At 44.7% G+C, this 11233-nt stretch overlaps 1 pseudogene; it reads right to left on the bottom strand.

Annotated features, from left to right (window-relative positions):
* Nucleotides 1–9180: 9180 nt before the first annotated feature.
* Nucleotides 9181–11067, bottom strand: LOC119027546 (annotated as a pseudogene).
* Nucleotides 11068–11233: the final 166 nt, after the last annotated feature.

Below are 11233 nucleotides of genomic sequence, written 5' to 3'. Positions count from 1 at the left end.
AGTTGCATAATTTAATGGACAGGATGTGGCCAATCAGAGGAGGACTTGGATGGGTCATGCTGAGCGAAACCAGGTGTTTCAGGCAGTGCAGTGTTTTCTGTGGGACAGAGTAATTCCCTTTGGCGTGGACTCTTTATTCTGCTTCATAACACTGTGAAGGAAAGGCAAACCCCCCAAAAGCAGAATATGACTTTTTGACATATATGTTCTGTAAATGTTTACGTTTTCTTGCCTCTTTTTCTTGTAAAACAGTTGATATCTGAATGTTGCAACTTTTTACTCATGTAATAGTTTTTTAAGTTTTTCTAGTTAAATTCTGTCTTTACTCTGAAATAATTTTGTCTTTACGCTCTCAGATTCACTTTCCTCCACAGCAGCTCTGATAACTTTTAAATTCCTCAGCGACTGAAGCTAAGAAGATCATTAACATGAAGTCACCGTCCACAGCTGGAGACAGACTCCAGTCTTTACTTAACTTTAAATTTTAAAGTATTTGAGTTTGATCGATGCTCTGAACTGAAATGAATTCAGTTTAACTGATTTCTATCTGAACAACATATCATCAGGATCATCAGGGATCACAGACTTTCGACGACAATCTACACCGTTCAGCTGCTCGCTAGCTGTTAGCTGAATCAGGTCTTTGTTAGCTTCTGGTTCACTGTGTCTAACAAGCCATGCTAGGCTAGTTGTTAGCATGTTAGCTTGTGAGCTGAGCACTCTAATCATAGTTAGTTATTAGTTAGCTGAGCTGTTGCACTGGAACAATGAATTGTGGGTATATTTAGGTAGCAGAGTGTAGCATCAGTGGAAGCCCCACCTCTGTTGTTTCATTGGCTGTCAGCCAGTAGGGGGTGGGGCTTCACTCACACAGGTTAAAGGGTGATGACGCCCATCTTTGATGAAAGGGTTTGTTTCTGCTCAGGTCAGAGGTCAATTGCAGCCCCACCCACAGATCAGTAACCATGACAACATGTGAGGGGAACTGACCCTGCCTCTTGCTGCATGCTGATCCATTTATTGATGTATGACATCATTGACTGCTGATTAGCATGGCGACTGAATATGTGGCTCTGAGTAATGCTGGGCGGTATACCGGTTCACACCGAATACCGGTGTATATTTTTGTTGTGATATGAATTTTTTATATACCGCCATACCGGTGTATTTGATTACATTCTAAACTCCACTGTGTTGCAATGTAAAGCTCTTATTTTGAAGAGTAATTCGACATGCTTCCTATTAGCTGTCTGTTGCTTGAGGCAGCTAACGCGAGGCGCTCCGCTGCACGCTTCCTTTAATAGCAGGAGTTTAACATCGGAGTGTTTGACTGAGGAGGCAAGAATATGGGCCAGGGGTCTGTCGCCACATTTCTTTTGATGCATATGTTACCTGCAGAAAATGCTGTGAACACCTGATCATGCATGAAAAAAAAAAATACCGTCATATACCGTGAAACCGTTAGAATTTTGAAAAATACCATGATATACATTTTTGGTCATACCGCTCAGCACTAGCTCTGAGCAGACATGATGTTTGTTTCCATGTGATCAATATTATTGATTGGTTTTCTGACTGAGGTATCAATTATTGATTAATGTATTATCAGGAATGAAGGCTGATGTGATCAGTTTGTAAACACTGAGTATTGATTTGTGAAAATTCTTGATCCTGACTTCATTTCTTAAATATTTCCATCAAGGAGCCAACACACACAGATGGCTGACTCAGCCAATCAGAGGCCCCATACACCCTCTACGCCCATATATGGTGATGAAGACTTTTAAACTGAAGGGTCATCTGGGGGGTGGAGCCTGATGTGTGACATCACTGTGCAGGATCCTGGTGTTAAAAATGAAGAAGCTCTGATTGATCTCTAAGTGTGATTATTTCTTTTTTGTGATTATGTTTTTATTTGGAAAAGATGCCATTTCACACACACACACACACACACTGCCTAACACCACCTAACTAAGCAGACAGGTAAGAGCCTCCTATTGGATAATTATTGCATGAGTGATTATTTTTCAGCTGGCAACAAGTTATTTAACCCCAACTGATGCAATGAATAGCTTTTCATTTCTTAAACAACCATGTTGAAAGACGCATCCCGTGGTTGTGGAAAAGATGTTAGTCTGTTTGTGAAGGGTCAAATCATTGGCATGCATCAAGCAGAGAACTACTGCTAAAATAACTATCCAACGCATTATTAGAAATTGGAAGGATAGTGGGGAACCATCACCTTCCAGGAAGAAATGTGGTTGTAAAAAAAATCCTGATCAGCGATCACTTCAACGTTTGGTGAAATCAAATCATAGAAAATCAGTAGTAGAACTCAGGGCGACGTTTAATAGTGACAGTAAGAGCATCTCCACATGCACAATGTGAAGGGAACTCGATGGACTGGGACTAAACAGGTGTGCACACGGCCCCTTTGGTATTTGTCCAAATTCCAAATTACCAGTCTGTCACTGCCTGAGAGTTAACCATTAAGTCAAAGACATGTCTATAGAATAACCAGTCACTTCCTGGAGGAGCATAACACTCAGTGATTAACAAATCTCTTCACATCATCCACAGCCTCTGATATGTGTTCATAGGCAAGTGCACTTGATGTAAGGACAGCAACTCCTCTCTTGTGGCCAGACTTAAATGCAGAAATATTACCTGTCTTAAACACAGTTTCTGTAGTTTTGTATATTCTAAATGCTTTTTCTTTTGACAGAATCTTACTTCTCTTTGTCACGTCGGGGTAAAAGGGGAAAACTATGGAAAGGGAAAGGTGGACCCAAACGCAGTAAACTCGGGAGGCAAAGATAGGGAGAACAAAAAGCGAGCTTTAATGAAGCTGTTACAAAAAACCAAAAGCAGACAAAAAAGGGCAAAAGACAAAGTAGCAAACAAAACCAGCTTCACAAAGTACAAATCAAAATTCAAAGTTCAACTTAAACATGAAGAAACTCAAAACCAAGACATACCAAAACTGGGGCAGGGGCAGGGGCAGGAGCAGGAGCAGGAGCAAGGGCATGGAGCATGAGCATGGGCATGGATCAAGGAGACAGCAAACAGAAAGCACAAGACAGAATGCAATGACCAGACAAGGAGTGAGGGGAACACACAGACACTAATGACATGACAAGGAACAGGTGAGGAGAGAGGAGGAAGGAAACCAGGTGAGATAACGAGGGGGAGGAGCACAGAGGAACAGACCAGGAGGGAACAAGACAACAGACAGAGGGAGCCAGAGGGGAGAACATGAGAGAAACTTAAAGGACACATGAGGGCAAGGAACATCAAAACATGAGACACAAGACATGGAACATCAAAACATGAGACACAAGACATGGAGAAAGCAAAACGAGACACAAGACATGATACAAATATGTAAAATATAAACAAGAACCCAAAAACCAAATACAAAGACAAACACAAACAGAAGTCATGACAGAACCCCCCCCCTTAAGGGACAGCTCCCAGATGTCCCTCAAGACATAAATTTAAAGTCCAAGTGAAGCCGGGAGGGTGGAGCGGGTCTGGAGGAGGGCCCGCGTCCAAGCCAGGAGGGTGGAGGGGGTCAGGGGGAGGGCCAAGGTTCAAATAAACAAGAAGGTGGAGGCAAGGACTGGGGCCCACTGGGGACCAGGGACGTGGACTGAGGCGCAGGCTGGAACCTGCTGGAGACCGGTGACCAAGGCGTAGGCGCGGCCTCAGACTCGCCGGAGGGCGGCGACGAAGGCGTAGGCGCGACGACGAAGGCGTAGCCGCGGCCTGGAACTCGCCGGAGGGTGGCGACGAAGGCGTAGGCGCGGCCTGGAACTAGCCGGAGGGCGGCGACGAAGGCGTAGGCGCGGCCTGGAACTCGCCGGAGGGCGGCGACGAAGGCGTAGGCGCGGCCTGGAACCCCCTGGAGGCTGGCGGCGAAGGCGAAAGCGCGGGCTGGAACCCCCTGGCGGCTGGCAACGTAGACAAAGGCGTAGGTGCGGGCTGGGTTCCCCTGGAGGCTGGCGATGTAGACGAAGGCGTAGGTGCGGGCTGGGTTCCCCTGGAGGCTGGCGGCAAAGGCAAAGGCGAAGGCAAGGGCGTAGGTGCGGGCTGGAACCCCCTGGAGGCTGGCGACGTAGACGAAGGCGAAGGCGTAGGTGTGGGCTGGGTTCCCCTGGAGGCTGGCGACGAAGGCGTGGATGGAGACCCGCTGGCGACCAGACCACTGGCTGGGAAACCCTCAAGGTTCTTGGCCGGACCACCGACGGAGTTTTGCCGGGGGCTGGTGGCATGGGAGCCGATGAAGGGTCTCTGGCAATAAACGACCTCGGCCGGACCCCTGACCGAGGAGCAGGCACTGGGCTTGGCGTGGGACTCGGCCGGGCCTCCGACCGAGGTGCAGGAGCAGGCGCAGGACCTGGCGTGGGACTCGGCCGGGCCTCCGACCGAGGTGCAGGAACTGGCCTCGGCCGGTCCTCCGACCGAGGTGCAGGAACTGGCCTCGGCCGGTCCTCCGACCGAGGTGCAGGAACTGGCCTCGGCCGGTCCTCCGACCGAGGTGCAGGTACAGGCCTCGGCCGGTCCTCCGACCGAGGTGCAGGTACAGGCCTCATCTGGACCACCGACTGAAAACCACTTGCTGGTGTCGACCGGACCGCCGACTGGGGGCCACTGGCAGGTGTCGACCAGACCGCCGACTGGGGGCCACTGGCAGGTGTCGACGGGGTTGAGACTGAGGCCTGGACTGGGAGCTCGGCTGTGGCTGAGGCTGAGGCCTGGGCTGGGAGCTCGGCTGTGGCTGAGGCTGAGGCCTGGGCTGGGAGCTCGGCTGTGGCTGTGGCTATGGCTGTGGCTGTGGCTGCGGCCTGGGCTGAGGCTGGAGCTGGTAGCTTGGCTGTGGCTGAGGCTTGGGCTGGTAGCTTGGCTGTGGCTGAGGCATGGGCTGGTAGCTTGGCTGTGGCTGTAGCCACTAAGGCCTTTCTGAGTTTATCCAGTTCTGCTTTAAAAAGTATGATGCATGGGATTTTTTTTAACCAAGGCCTAATAAACAGTTCTTGATCAAAACTGGCTATGGCTTTTAGCTTAGCATCTGTGTTAGCCTCACCACTCAAGATCTTCAGCAGTTTGTCTCCCAGCCTACAAAGCTGTAGGCTGTAATCTGCTGGGTCCTTTTTATATGGTGTGGTCATTCTGTCACGTCAGGGTAAAAGGGGAAAACTATGGAAAGGGAAAGGTGGACCCAAACGCAGTAAACTCGGGAGGCAAAGATAGGGAGAACAAAAAGCGAGCTTTAATGAAGCTGTTACAAAAAACCAAAAGCAGACAAAAAAGGGCAAAAGACAAAGTAGCAAACAAAACCAGCTTGACAAAGTACAAATCAAAATTCAAAGTTCAACTTAAACATGAAGAAACTCAAAACCAAGACATACCAAAACTGGGGCAGGAGCTAATGACATGACAAGGAACAGGTGAGGAGAGAGGAGGAAGGAAACCAGGTGAGATAACGAGGGGGAGGAGCACAGAGGAACAGACCAGGAGGGAACAAGACAACAGACAGAGGGAGCCAGAGGGGAGAACATGAGAGAAACTTAAAGGACACATGAGGGCAAGGAACATCAAAACATGAGACACAAGACAAGGAACATCAAAACATGAGACACAAGACATGGAACATCAAAACATGAGACACAAGACATGGAACATCAAAACATGAGACACAAGACATGGAGAAAGCAAAACGAGACACAAGACATGGAAAAAGCAAAACATAACACAAGACATGGAGAAAGCAAAACCTAACAGAAGACATGATACAAATATGTAAAATATAAACAAGAACCCAAAAACCAAATACAAAGACAAACACAAACAGAAGTCATGACACTCTTAATTGGATTCAAAACCCCATTCACATTAAAAGAAACTATTTTCAAGAGTCCACTTTGCATTCTGTCATGAATTAAATGAAATACTCGCTCTTCGCCTCTGTTTAAATTATAAGAGGTCCCTTCACATCGAAATAACAGTTATACCAACAAGAACAAGAACATTGGATATTTTTAACCAGGAACCTATTTCATTTTGTCCAAACATGAGGCTCTTTCACTCCCCAGTCTCAACTCTGAGGGATAACTTTTATTCCCAAACTGGGTTAGAGGGTCCTCTGCTGTCTTAACAGCCATGAACACACACAAAAAACTCTGCTTAGTTTCTAAGTTTCTCAACCAATACAGGTAGATTTAGTTTGTTTTGTTTTGATTATAGCTTCATTTTAATTTTCAGCTTTTACCTGCTCTGGAGTTGAGGTATACAACCAGTTCTTTTATACTTTAAATTAGTCATTTTCCTCTGTTTGATTGCGTCTGACTTTTTGAAGCTCGTCCTTGTGTGCGACAGTTTAACTGGTGTTCATTTTAACTGGCAAGAGTCTGAGCTGTGCTGGAGGTGTGGTTTGAGAATCCTGTCTGGAAAGGGGTCCTCAGCCATGTCAGTTAACCAGGAAAAACATTCCGATCACCCTGCTCATCGATCCAAGTCATGTATATGTGTATTCATTTTGATGTGGCTTGAACACTACTATTCCACACGGAGATGCCGAGTCTGAGACCTGCAAACCACTGTTGGACGAGGGCTGCAGACCACACAGTGACAGTGTACGTGACTGTGTCGATGCCTGTCCAAAACAACGCAACTGTCAACAAATTGTCCAAAAGTGCATGCTGTCAGTCTTATATCTTTTTTCATGAAAGTCTGTATTCTCAAACAGCTCAGGGGTGGAAAAGTCTGAGGCGTTTGTGTAGCGAGCGGCTTGAGAGCAGCGTGGAGACCAGGTTAGGGTTAGGGTTCACAAGTAAACCTGGACAGGGCTGATCTCTGGCGAACTGGCGTGACTGCGGAAAAAAAAAAAAAGATTAACCATTCAGATGCAAAACCCAGAACATTGTCTGTAACCACTTATCCCTTTCCATGGGGTCGCGGGGTGTTGCTGCTGGAGCCAATCCCAGCCTTGTCCCAGGGCGACGGCAGGGTACTCCCTGGACAAGTCGCCAGCTCATCGCAGGGCCCTCACTGATGAGCAATGTGGGGTTCAGTATCTTGCACAAGGATTTGAACCAGTGACCTTCCGATCACTTGTCGACCTGCTCTACCCGCTGAGCTACAGCCGCCCCCCTTCAGTCAGAACAAGCAGGGAAGTTTGCACAGTACCAGCTTGCTTGTTTCTGTCACCAGATCTGGCAACACAGGTCTTGACCTCCCTGCTGGAAAACCAGCATAGACCAGCACCAATATGCTATGCTATTTTTTTCCAGCAGGGCTGTGACCTGTGGAGCTGTGCTGTGCTGTTGCCGGTGGACAGGTTGTTCAGTTTCTCCACTGAAGAGCTTTTCTGTCTTCATGTCTGGGTGTTTGTCCTGCAGTTGGACCTGTTTCTGTCTCAGTGTGTCTCTGGGTTTGAGGTAAACACAGTTTAAACACACTGAGGTTTGTCTGAGTTTGAGTTTGCCAGATGTGATTAGACTGACCTTAACTCCCCACTGAAAGAATTCATGTGACACAGTATAAAAAATGACTCTGCTGACTGAGTGAAGAACTGAACTCATCAGGTAAAAGATAAACAGTAGTGTTGTGTCAGTCGTGGCCGTGTCGTTCGAACGAACAAATCTTTTGAGTGAACGAACTGAACGTAATCACTTCATGAACTGATTCGTTCCTTTCTCAGTTCAGTTGAGCTCAGCTGCGATCATGCCGGCCGAGAGTGGAACTGCTGCAACTCACACAGAGAACTGTCAGGACGTGATTCAAGTTCGCTCTGTGATTCGTTCATGATTTGCGAACCTACTGCACACAAAGAACTGTTGCTGAGTACGTGATTCTCATTCAGGTACTGTGCTGACAGTGGCACTGTGTCACTCACTCAGGTCAGAGGAGATGATTCACATTCAGTAACTGTACTGCTAAAATTAGCACTGTGTTGCTAACATCCGTGTAGCATCATGTTAAGTGATTTTACTGTGCAAGGGAGAACACTTTCACTTTGTAATAATTTTCATACATGTATACCACTCAAAGCAGCGCTGCGCCTCCTTAACAGTGGGTGGCGCTACTCTCATGCCAGTAATCAAAACACGAAAACAGGAAATGATGGAATGGAGTGCATAGAAAAAAAGGGCACAGTATTGATTCCATAGACATATAAAGAGTAGACGCCGCGTCGAACGCTGCTGCCTGTTGGCGCTGATGAGAATTGGGGCGGCCATCTTGGGGCGGTCACCCGTTCCACTCAGTGTAATCTGTTCAGCAGGCGCGATTAGGTGTCAGCGCATTTAATCAATTGTAACTCTGATATAGAAACTGATTTTCACGCGGTTTTCTTTTTGCTGTAAACGTCATACATTATAGCTATGACACAGGACACATGGGCCGGCGTATTTTATTCTTTATAAATGGATTAACAGTAATAGAATATTCTGATGTATGATATATGTTATGTATGAAACACTATAAACACAACAGAAATCATATAGGCTCTCTCTCTCTCTCTCTCTCTATATATATATATATATATATATATATATTTACACACACACACACACACACACACACACACACACACATATATTATACATACGTTTATATATCAGAGAAAATTAAATATATATAAATCATATATATCTATCCATATATGTAATAGATACATTTATATATCAGAGAAAATGAAAAATATATAAATCATGTAGAGTATCAATATGATTCATATATATAATATTATATATATATATATATATATATATAGAGAGAGAGAGAGAGAGATAGATAGATAGATAGATAGATAGATAGATAGATAGATAGATAGATAGATAGATAGATAGATAGATAGATAGATAGATAGATAGATAGATAGATACATTTATATATCAGAGAATATGAAAATATATATAAATCATATATAGAGTATCAATATAACTCATATCAGGTCAATGAGTGAGAAATGAGAGAGAGAGAATCATGAGTGACTAAAACAAAACCTGGATAACAAATGGGGACGGGAAGGAAGTGGAATGCCTCTACATGCTCAGACTTGTGTAACAAAGCAGAGAGAATAACATGTAATGAAAATGTAATGTAAAGATACATTCTCAATTTTTGTTCAGGCCAGGCTTGTCATCCACTGAACGCAGCCACCTGTAAAAAAACAGAGAAGTAGTTATTTATTTATTTTCAACATGTTTGCATCGGTCATTTCCAAAAATGCAATCAGACAACATTAAAACTACCTTTGTAATGTATGTGGATGTGGGAGGGGAAAATGCTGAGTCTCTCTGAGATATTGGTATGCCTTTGGACCATGTAGATGGAGTGTGAGCGCAAACTCTCTGTAGTCCTTTGTGTACTCATGACTCTGTTTTGGCATGAAGTCTATCTGAAGATCTGAAATTTTATGAGCAAAAATCAACAAGTCCCCTACAGATATTAACTAAGGAGTTTAATAAAGAGTATAAGAATAACATATACATGCATTTCAAAGTGCTAATTTCATCTTACCTGAGTAGAATTCAAGCTTCTCTTTGAGCTCATCATTAATGAGGTTTTTTTTCCCTCAAATCCCACAAAAGACTCTTCACTGTGGTCTTTGCCCTCTTTTCTCTGGCCATGGCATTCTTCTTCTCTCGCTCCAGACTTTCCACTCTTGCTAAGGTTTCAGTGAATCTGGCCTTAAGAGAGGTAGGAGAGGCAGGCAAGGCATAGCCATGATCCTAGTAGAGAGAGGGGGATGAACATGACACATCACATCACTTTGACACCACTAGTGTATGGCCTTTCATATAGTCATCACATGTCAAAACCACTGCCAGGACTGTGTGTGTGTGTGTGCGCCAGGAATGCATGTTCAACATTCTTCAATTTATTTTTTTTTTTAAAGATATTTTTTTGGCCTTTCTGGCTTTATTTTGATAGTACAGGTGAAGAGATAGACAGGAAACAGGGTAAGAGACGGGGAGTGACACGCAGCAAAGGGACCCGGGCCGGGAGTCGAACCCGGGTCCGCTGCAGAGCCTCGGCACATGGGTCGCGCGCTACCGACTGAGCTATGCGGCGCCCCCAAAATTCTTCAATTGTGTGTGTGTGGGTTTATTTGTGAGTGTGTTTAATATGAGTGGCAGCAAACAAGTGAGATTTTAATATGTCTAGGACCATTATGATATTATGGTTAAAGTAGAAATAATCACATTATTAGGCTGAAGTTGTGGGTGTGATGGTGCAGTTTCTGGGGCATCCTGAAAGGCCATGAACAGGCTCTCTTCAGCTCTTCTGGAGGTAGCGGTAGTCCTGCACTTTTCCGGCTAAAATGAAGAAGCATAATACTTGAAAAGAATATACAGGGATAAGTATCTCACCCTGCCCTGTGATTGATAATAGAATATTTACTTTTATGAATGCTAATAGCCTTATGATGATACACCTACTATTTGGAGGTGAACAGGAAAGTTGAAGATGGATGGAATAACACCATTTCTGAGTTGGACAATCTGACCTGTCCTATCAAAATCCCCCTGCTTAAAATGTTCAGAGCAAAGCACGGATGTATCACTTACAGTGAATCCTTCCCTCCTCAGTGCCAATTCCCACTTCTTCCTCACATCTTTGTCTTTGGGAAACCTTCAAAATGAAAGAAGGAGATTTGGTCAACACTTTTTTTACAAAGGAGGTCAAGCTTACTTTTTCCTTCAAATTTCTTACAACATGTCTTCAACAAAACATCAATTTTGATGCATTTCTGTTGATAATGAACCAAAGCTGCTTAAATTGTGAATAAGCATGTTTGCAAACTATTCTACAATCAGATGATCTGTTGTATGTATTATTAAAGTAACGCAACGTAGCATTTCGACCTTAAAAAAATGTTTCTAAACTAACTGGGGTGGTAGAAAACTGATTTGTAAAAATTGATACGTATGGCGGAAAATCGTTACAAAAGACAACAAATAGTAATGTTAAATCTTACTTGTGAAAAGTAATCCCCCGACTCCTGTTCAATAAAGTCCGGCGATTAGAGCAGGAATAAGCTAGGCAATGCTGCGGCATCTTTTCTCCCTGCTTCTCAACTCAAACTTATTTATTATTCTCTTTTCTTTCTTCGTTCTTCTTAGTAGCCTACATTCATTCAACTCGGAGTAGAATGACCGCCCCAAGATGGCTGCCGCATTTCTCCCTGCCCGGCAGCCGTTGCGGCGTCTACTCTTTATATGTC

Source organism: Acanthopagrus latus, chromosome 10, assembly GCF_904848185.1.
Source record: "Acanthopagrus latus isolate v.2019 chromosome 10, fAcaLat1.1, whole genome shotgun sequence".
Taxonomy (NCBI): domain Eukaryota; kingdom Metazoa; phylum Chordata; class Actinopteri; order Spariformes; family Sparidae; genus Acanthopagrus; species Acanthopagrus latus.
This window is presented reverse-complemented; position numbering and strand designations above follow the sequence as displayed.